The sequence below is a fragment of the Monodon monoceros genome, unplaced genomic scaffold, assembly GCF_005190385.1.
Source record: "Monodon monoceros isolate NGI ecotype Baffin Bay Population unplaced genomic scaffold, NGI_Narwhal_1 Super_Scaffold_16, whole genome shotgun sequence".
Classification (NCBI taxonomy): Eukaryota; Metazoa; Chordata; class Mammalia; order Artiodactyla; family Monodontidae; genus Monodon; species Monodon monoceros.
In genome coordinates, this window is record NW_021703772.1 from 37,518,148 (window position 1) to 37,527,297 (window position 9,150).

Consider the following 9,150-nt stretch of genomic DNA (forward strand, 5'->3'; position numbering starts at 1 on the left):
TGTTTTTCTAAAAACAGATTAGGAGGATGAAAATTCTCCCGACATATACTACATAAAGCTCATTTTATTTTTTTCCTTTCTGTAGGTTTTTTGTTTTTTTGTCTTTTGGGGTTTTTTTTTTTGCCAGCGCCGTGCGGCTTGTGGGATCTTACTTCCCCTACCAGGGATCGAACCTGGGCCACAACAGTGAAAGCTCTGAGTCCTAATTCCCTGGCAGAATTCCCTGTAATATATCTCCTATAGGTAAATTTGAAATGAAGTTTTTACTTACTTAGTACCCATTTTGAAAAGCCAATCTTAAGACAGCTGCAGTTCACTCTGTTTTAGAATGAAATGGGTAATACATTATTAGTCCCTGTACCAGAATCAGAAGGTAATAAATTTGCAACCTGTTTTCCTAAAACCTCTAATACAATCAGAGATAGAAAGATGGTAGCATGTCAAAAGATAAAGCATCTTGGAAAATTAAGACTTTAACTTCCTCTCAGCTGAGTTATCAGGATAGCTTAGAAAAAGATGTATGATTTAGTTTATAACATTGCTTTATAAATTTCTGCCAATAACGGCAGTACATTATTTTCAAACACGTTTATACATGATAACTCCCATATGTTAGGAGTGTGTTTCCTGGATTTATGCTATATTTAACTATAAAATAATGAATTGGGGTCACACAAAAATTCTTTGTATTTTTTCCAGAAGTAGTGTTTCAATAGTATTAAAATATAGAATCAAAGGACTAGAAAAAATTTTAGGAGGGCATCCAATTCAACGTTGATATCATGCTTCAACATGCCCTATTGTTATAATAGTAAATTGCTGGACCCTGAACCTATACTTAGACTAAAATGTACTCTGAAATCCCTATAGACTTCAGGGGGAAAGAGCCAAATAATACACAAAGGATGGATATAATATTCATCTTTGGTACTGTTTCTTTCAACCCTATTCCGTGTTTTCATTCCTGTATATAAATTCCTAAAACTATGCTATCAGCTTCTGTACTTGCATGTTGAGTACTACTCTCTGATTAACAGCTACAGTTATTGCTGTTGTTGGACCCGCTATGTGTGTTTCTGCCTCTCTGCTTTTATGTATTGCATAAATTTGCTAATATTTTCTGCATCCTCCTGGTTCCTCTCAGAAATCAAGTACCATTCAAGATCATTTATTTTATTTAACATTGTCATTATTTCTCCTTTCCATGTGACATAATCCTTCAGTTTTCTATATACAAGATTCATGGTTATCTTGATGTTACCTGCTTTCTGACCTGTCAGGATCCACAGATATAAAATAGAAGGTGTAGATTTCAAACTAGTGAAATAACAGATTAAGGATTTCCCATTTTATCATTCTTTTTAGGCATGGTGCTTAAAATAGTATCAACTAATATAATGACAAGCCTAAATCTATCAAAGTAAAGATACACAGTAACAGTATGAATAGTCATTAAGACATTTTACTTAGGCTAGCGAGTGATACCATATTGACATCTGACTTATTTTTAAAACATGTAATTTTAAAATTTTCCATTTACTGATTTGTCAGTTTTCCTCATTTGGTATGTATTTTTTAGTTAAAAGAAGCCAATACTTGATTATTTACTCGTATTTTGGTGCATAATTTTCTTAGTGAAGCTAGTATGTTAACCTCAGTTTTGCATTTCTGTCAAGGTGTGTACCCATGAGTAATGGTCATTCAGTATTTCTCTAAAGGTGATATAAGTCATAAATATCGTTGTGCACTTTCTCCCCTTTGGAAAGAAGGGGTGTAAGAAGCCACCCCTCTATACACAGGGACTAAAGTCCTTCTCTTCCTCCCCTGCTAAGAGTCTTTTCCTCAATTCAGCCCTCTTATTTGTTGGTTTTTGTTCCTCATCAGAGAAAACTGGGGGGACCCTAGATCCTCACACTCCTTTGGGATGTATGTACCTACAAGATTCCAGTATGCTCTTAGGCTTAAAGAGAGAATTTCTAAAAAGAGGTTTTTTTATTAGACTCTAACTTTTTCCTTCATTTCTTTCCTTGTGGAATAGAGGGGGTAAAATACATCTCTGAGAGTTTTTCTTTCCTGGGGAAAATAACACTTTTCAGGAAATGGTAGTTCTTTTGTGTTATTTTGTTATTTAAAGTGACTCAAGTACAAAGGCTTCAAAGTAAATGTCTCAAAGTTCTTAGCATTTATTTTCCTCCCATTACTTACCATCAACAGGTTTTGTTGCATTCTCTCTAGGCCTTTGTCTTCAATAGGTTTCAGTGTTTTGCAGTTTTCCCTTTGGAAAATTACAAGTGAAAAATCAAACTACAATTAACCCTTAAACAACACGGGGATTAGGGACACCGACACACACACACACACCCTGAGTATAACGCATAATTATGGCCCTCCATATCCACCATTCTGTATCCGTGGTTCCTCCCTTGTTCCTTATCTGTAAATTCAACCTATGGTGGATTAGTACTGTAGTTATTTATTGAAAAAAATCCACCTACCAATGGAGCCTCACAGTTCAAACCTGTGTGTTGTTCAAAAGTCAACTATGTATTCTTCCTGTCCCTTGAATTCCCTAAGCCTACCAGTTGTACTCTTTTAATCTGGAAACAATTCACTGTCTATTCACCTGAATATCTCTTTTCCAACTTGTTTGCCAAGTACCATATCCTTGATGTTTGAATCAATTAAAAAAAAAAAAACCTGAGTGTGCTGGCCATGAGAAAGACCTCCCCCTCCATCTGGCTTTCCTCCTTCTGGCTCTTAGCATTCTGAGGACCTCTATTTTCTATTTTGGATAGAATTTCTCCAAATTTTTAGGGACCCTGAGTCTTTTCTTATCCACCCAATTCAATTAATTTTCTTTTTTTTCTTTCAGACAAACATTTTTTTTTTAATGCATGCTCTCCTGTCTTTTTATGGCTGCGTTGGGTCTTCATTGCTACATGTAGGCTTTCTCTAGTTGCCGCAAACGGGGGCTAACTCTTCGTTGCGGTGCCTAGGCTTCTCATTGTGGTGGCTCCTCTTGTTGTGGAGCACAGGCTCTAGGCACGTGGGCTTCAGTAGTTGTGGCTCACAGGCTCTAGAGCACAGGCTCAGTAGTTGTGGTGCACAGGCTTAGTTGTTCCACAGCATGTGGGATCTTCCCGGACCACGGCTTGAACCCATGTCCCGTGCATTGGCAGGTGGATTATTAAACACTGTGCCACCAGGGAAGCCCCCAATTAATTTTCATTGACTGAAAATGATAGAGCTTAAGTATATTTTCTATGTAGCCATTATATGTATACTGTCACCTCTGCTTTCATTTTCAAATATGGCTCTAAAATGAAAGAAAAGAAAGCAATCAAGCATACTTAATTTTGGAAGAGTTTTGCCAAATTCCAACCATATTACTGATGATATTTAAATTCACAAGATAGTCTCAGAAAAGATGTCAATATTGGGCTAAGTACGTAATCTAATAATACTAACCTGAATTCTAGATTTGCGGAATAAAAGAAAGGGAGAAAAAAGGATCTTTCTCCTCCTTGACTTCCCTAAGAATAAACAGAATGTTAGTTAATGCAAACACTCAATCCAATTTAGTAGAATTTCCAACAGTATAATGTAACATGAAAAAATTCAGGCAATATGGGAACAATGTTTTGGCTTAAGGAATCCAGCTTACAAGTAGCTAATTCATACTTAAGAGAATGTCATTCTTGGTTTTCACAGCTTCCTTCCTTCTTCCATTTCTGAACCCCTTGGTACTCTTTTTTTCTTTTTTTTGGCTGCGTTGGGTCTTCATGTCTGTGCTCGGGCTTTCTCTAGTTGCAGCGAGGGGGGGCTACTCTTCATTGTGGTACACGAGCTTCTCATTGCGGTGGCTTCTCCTGTTTCGAAGCATGGGCTCTAGACACACAAGCTTCAGTAGTTGTGGCACACGGGCTCAGTAGTTGTGACTCACAAGCTCTAGAGCACAGGTTCAGTAGTTGTGGCACACGGGCATAGTTGCTTCGCGGCATATGGGATCTTCCCGGACCAGGGCTCGAACCCGTGTCCCCTGCATTGACAGGCGGATTCTTAACCACTGCACCACCAAGGAAGTTCCCACTGGTACTCCTTTTCTCTTTTTTTTTTTTTTTTTTTTAGCTGCATTGGGTCTTCATTGCCGCACGCGGGCTTTCTCTAGTTGCAGCAAGCAGGGGCTACTCTTTGTTCTGGTGCGCAGGCTTCTCATTGCGGTGGCTTCCCTTGTTCCGGAGCACGATCTCTAGGCACACAGGCTTCAGTAGTTGTGGCACATGGGCTTAGTTGCTCTGCGGCATGTGGGATCTTCCCGGACCAGGGCTCGAACCCGTGTCCCCTGCATTGGCAGGCGGATTCTTAACCACTGTGCCTCCAGGGAAGCACCCCCCATTGGTACTCTTAAAGCTCCATATTGTTCACAATGCTTCCTAATAATAACAGAGTGAGCACTTTGGAAGTATGAAAAAAAAAGAGAGAACCAGGATAGCTTTTGCTTGAACATGGAATGTTTTATCCTTTTCTTTCTTTTGCTTTATGTATTATAAACATTATAAAAGGAAACTTTGAAAGATGATGATCAACCACAGTTACGTTCGTGTCTAATTCCTAAAGATCAGATGAAATTAGAAATGATGATAGTTGACCAGAGGGCAGACAGCAGAAGCAAGAAGAACTACAATCCTGCAGCCTGTGGAACAAAAACCACAATCACAGAAAGACAGACAAGATGAAAAGGCAGAGGGCTATGTACCAGATGGAGGAATAAGATAAAACACCAGAAAAACAACTAAACGAAATGGAGATAGGCAATCTTCCAGAAAAAGAATTCAGAATGATAGTGAAGATGATCCAGGACCTTGGAAAAAGAATAGAGGCAAAGGGCTTCCCTGGTGGCGCAGTGGTTGAGAGTCCACCTGCCAATGCAGGGGACACGGATTCGTGCCCCAGTCTGGGAGGATCCCACATGCCGTGGAGCAGCTGGGCCTGTGAGCCATGGCCGCTGAGCCTACGCATCCGGAGCCTGTTGCTCCGCAACGGGAGAGGCCACAACAGTGAGAGGCCCGCATACCGCAAAAAAAAAAAAAAAAATATGATCATCTCAATACATGCAGAAAAAGCTTTTGACAAAATTCAACACTGATTTATGATAAAAAACTCTCCAGAAACTGGGCAAAGAGGGAAGCTACTTCAACATAATAAAGGCCATATATGACAAACCCACAGGAAACATCATTCTCAATGGTGAAAAACTGAAAGCATTTCCTCTAAGATCAGGAACAAGACAAGGATGTCCACTCCCACCACTATTATTCAACATAGTTTTGGAAGTCCTAGCCACGGCAATCAGAGAAGAAAAAGAAATAAAAGGAATACAAATGGGAAAAGAAGAAGTAAAACTGTCACTGTTTGCAGATGACATGATATTATACATAGAGAATCCTAAAAGTGCCACCAGAAAACTACTAGAGCTAATCAATGAATTTCGTAAAGTTGCAGGATACAAAATTAATGCACAGAAATACACTAATGATGAAAAATCTGAACTAGAAAATAAGGAAACACTCCCATTTACCACTGCAACAAAAAGAATAAAATACCTAGGAATAAACCTACCTAGGGAGACAAAAGACCTGTATGCAGAAAACTATAAGACACTGATGAAAGAAATTAAAGATGATACCAACAGATGGAGAGATATACCATGTTCCTGGATTGGAAGAATCAATATTGTGAAAATGACTATACTACCCAAAGCAATCTACAGATTCAGTGCAATCCCTTTTAAATTACCAATGGCATTTTTTACAGAACTAGAACACAAAATCTTAAAATTTGTATGGACACACAAAAGACCCCGAATAGCCAAAACAATCTTGAGGGAAAAAAACGGAGCTGGAGGAATCAGACTCCCTAACTTCAGACTATACTACAAAGCTACAGTAATCAAGCCAATATGGTACTGGCACAAAAACAGAAATATAGATCCATGGAACAGGATAGAAAGCCCAGAGATAAACCCATGCACCTATGGTCAACTAATCTATGACAAAGGAGGCAAGGATATACAATGGAGAAAAGACAGTCTCTTCAATAAGTGGTGCTGGGAAAACTGGACAGGTACATGCAAAAGAATGAAATTAAAACACTCCCTAACACCATACAGAAAAATAAACTCAAAATGGATTAGAGACCTAAATGTAAGGCCAGGCACTATAAAACTCTTAGAGGAAAACATAGGAAGAACACTCTTTGACATAAATCACAGCAAGATCTTTTTTGATCCACCTCCTAGAGTAATGGAAATAAAAACAAAAATAAACAAATGGGACCTAATGAAACTTCAAAACTTTTGCATAGCAAAGGAAACCATAAACAAGATGAAAAGACAACCCTCAGAATGGGAGAAAATATTTGCAAACGAATCATTGGACAAAGGATTAATCTCCAAAATATATAAACAGCTCATGCAGCTCAATATTACAAAAAACAAACAACCCAATCCAAAACTGAGCAGAAGACCTAAATAGACATTTCTCCAAAGAAGACATACAGATGGCCAAGAAGCACATGAAAAGCTGCTCAACATCACTAATTATTAGAGAAATGCAAATCAAAACTACAATGAGGTATCACCTCACACCAGTTAGAATGGGCACCATCAGAAAACCTACAAACAACAAATGCTGGAGAGGATATGGAGAGAAGGGAACCCTCTTGCAGTGTTGGTGGGAATGAAAATTGATACAGCCACTATGGAGAACAGTATGGAGGTTCCTTAAAAAACTAAAATTAGAATTACCATATGACCCAGCAATCCCACTACTGGGCATATACCCAGAGAAAACCATAATTCAAAAAGACACATGCACCCCAATATTCATTGCAGCACTATTTACAATAGCCAGGTCATGGAAGCAACCTAAATGCCCATTGACAGACAAATGGATAAAGAAGATGTGGCCCATATATACAATGGAATATTACTCAGCCATAAAAAGGAACAAAATTGGGTCATTTGTAGAGACGTGGATGCATCTAGAGACTGTCACACAGAGTGAATTTAAGTCAGAAACAGAAAAATAAATATCATGGCTTCCCTGGTGGCACAGTGGTTGAGAGTCTGCCTGCTGATGCAGGGGACACAGGTTCGTGCCCCAGTCCGGGAAGATCCCACATGCTGCGGAGCGGCTAGGCCCATCAGCCATGGCCGCTGAGCCTGCGCATCCGGAGTCTGTGCTCCACAACGGGAGAGGCCACAACAGTGAGAGGCCCACGTACCGCAAAATAAAACAAAACAAAACAAATATCGTATATTAACGCATATATGTGGAACCTAGAAAATGGTACAGATGAACCAGTTTGCAGAGCAGAAATTGAGACACAGAAGTAGAGAAAAAACGTATGGACACCAAGGGGGGAAGCGGCGGCGGGCAGGGGTGGTGGTGTGATGAATGGGAGATTGGGATTGACATGTATACACTGATGTGTATAAAATGGATGACTAATAAGAACCTGCTGTATAAAAAAATAAAAGAAAATTTAAAAAAGAAAAAAAAAGGATGTTAGTTAATATTCATCTTTTTGTAAATCTGTATCTTACTAGATTTCAAATGGGCTGTCCTGTTTCCTCAACGGATCTCATAAGTATAACCCTAGATAATGAAATACAGACATTTTGCTTTGTAGTTTAAGAGATTTTTTGTTTTGTTTTTGCGGTATGCGGGCCTCTCACTGTTGTGGCCTCTCCCATTGCGGAGCACAGGCTCCGGACGCGCAGGCTCAGCGGCCGTGGTTCACGGGCCCAGCCGCTCTGCGGCATGTGGGATCTTCCCGGACCGGGGCACGAACCCGCGTCCCCTGCATCGGCAGGCAGACTCTCAACCACTGCGCCACCAGGGAAGCCCCAGATTTGTACTTTTGAAGTTAAAAACTTTTTAATCCATTCACTTGCTTCTTGAAAATTACTTTCTAAATCATCGTCACCTTTGCTTAAATTTTGTATACCCATTACAGAGAATTCAGCTTCCCTTATTTTCTTCTAAATGATGAATTATTGGGGAAAATATCCAAAATTCACTCTAAAGATCATCTCTTCATGTAAATCATCCAGTTGGTCTATTTTCTTTATTAAACATCCTTCAAACCAAACATCTTTATACACTCTAGGTAAAGGTCACCAACAATATAGTATTCACTGACATGATTTAATCTCAGGTCATGCAGTTTCAAGACTCTTGTCTCTATTGTTAATAAATACAGTTTGTTCTAATAAGACAAGCTTGTCATTAGAGTCTGTCTGAATAGAGTCATGTGTAAGAATGTAACTTCATCTTTTCTCAGAGATAATTACATTCTCAGCAACTTGTCAAGTTCCAATATGAATATTAGCTTAACCTTCTCTGAAATATGATTATATGGATTCAGAATTATGAGTCCTTGTCTCTAGCACTTACTTCCTCTTGAATCTCACTCCCACCTTCATTGATGAGCAGCAGACAGACTTGATTTGATTATCTTATACAAATGAAAGCCATTTACCTATAGACAAGATCCTCTGATGTTTTATCAATCATATCAAGTTCCGTTTTCACTTCTGCTCCTTGTAGTAGTCAGAAAGTTCTTGACTTTGCTCATCTCTGCTCCAAGTTCTTACTAAATGATATGTTTATCATTCAAATCAGGACACTTGAAAGGGGACACCAAAAATAATTTAAATTACATAATTTTTAAAATATGTACTTATTGACCAACAAAGAAGTTTATCACATTAATAAATCCATTAAATCATTCTATTCAAAGGCTATTTTTCAAAACTTAAATTCTAATATTACAAAAGGCATAAACCTAGACTGTCCCCAGGAAATCAGAATGTAGGTAACCCTATTAATACATTAAAAAAATTAAGGTAATATTAAACTAGGATCAAAAAGTATAGTCTGAAGGACATTAAGCCATAAGGAATAGGTGTGAACTCTTCTATTACTTTAACCCTTGAAGCTTTATGGTTTCTGGCTTAGCCATTGATACAGCTATATAAATAAACTGAATTATGTTTAGGTATAATAAGCCTGTTTCCCTGTGTTATAAACATGAAATCATAGAATCATATAACCTAAGGACTACAGGGTCTACAACTGTGGAATA

At 38.5% G+C, this 9,150-nt stretch overlaps 1 long non-coding RNA gene across 1 annotated transcript; it reads right to left on the minus strand.

The window, feature by feature from the left end:
• Positions 1-234: 234 nt before the first annotated feature.
• On the minus strand, positions 235-3,486 carry LOC114897010. Its single transcript, XR_003793978.1, has 3 exons — positions 3,469-3,486; positions 2,206-2,275; positions 235-318 (listed from the first exon to the last, which is right to left on the minus strand). It is a non-coding gene; the product is annotated as an uncharacterized LOC114897010 (long non-coding RNA).
• Positions 3,487-9,150: the final 5,664 nt, after the last annotated feature.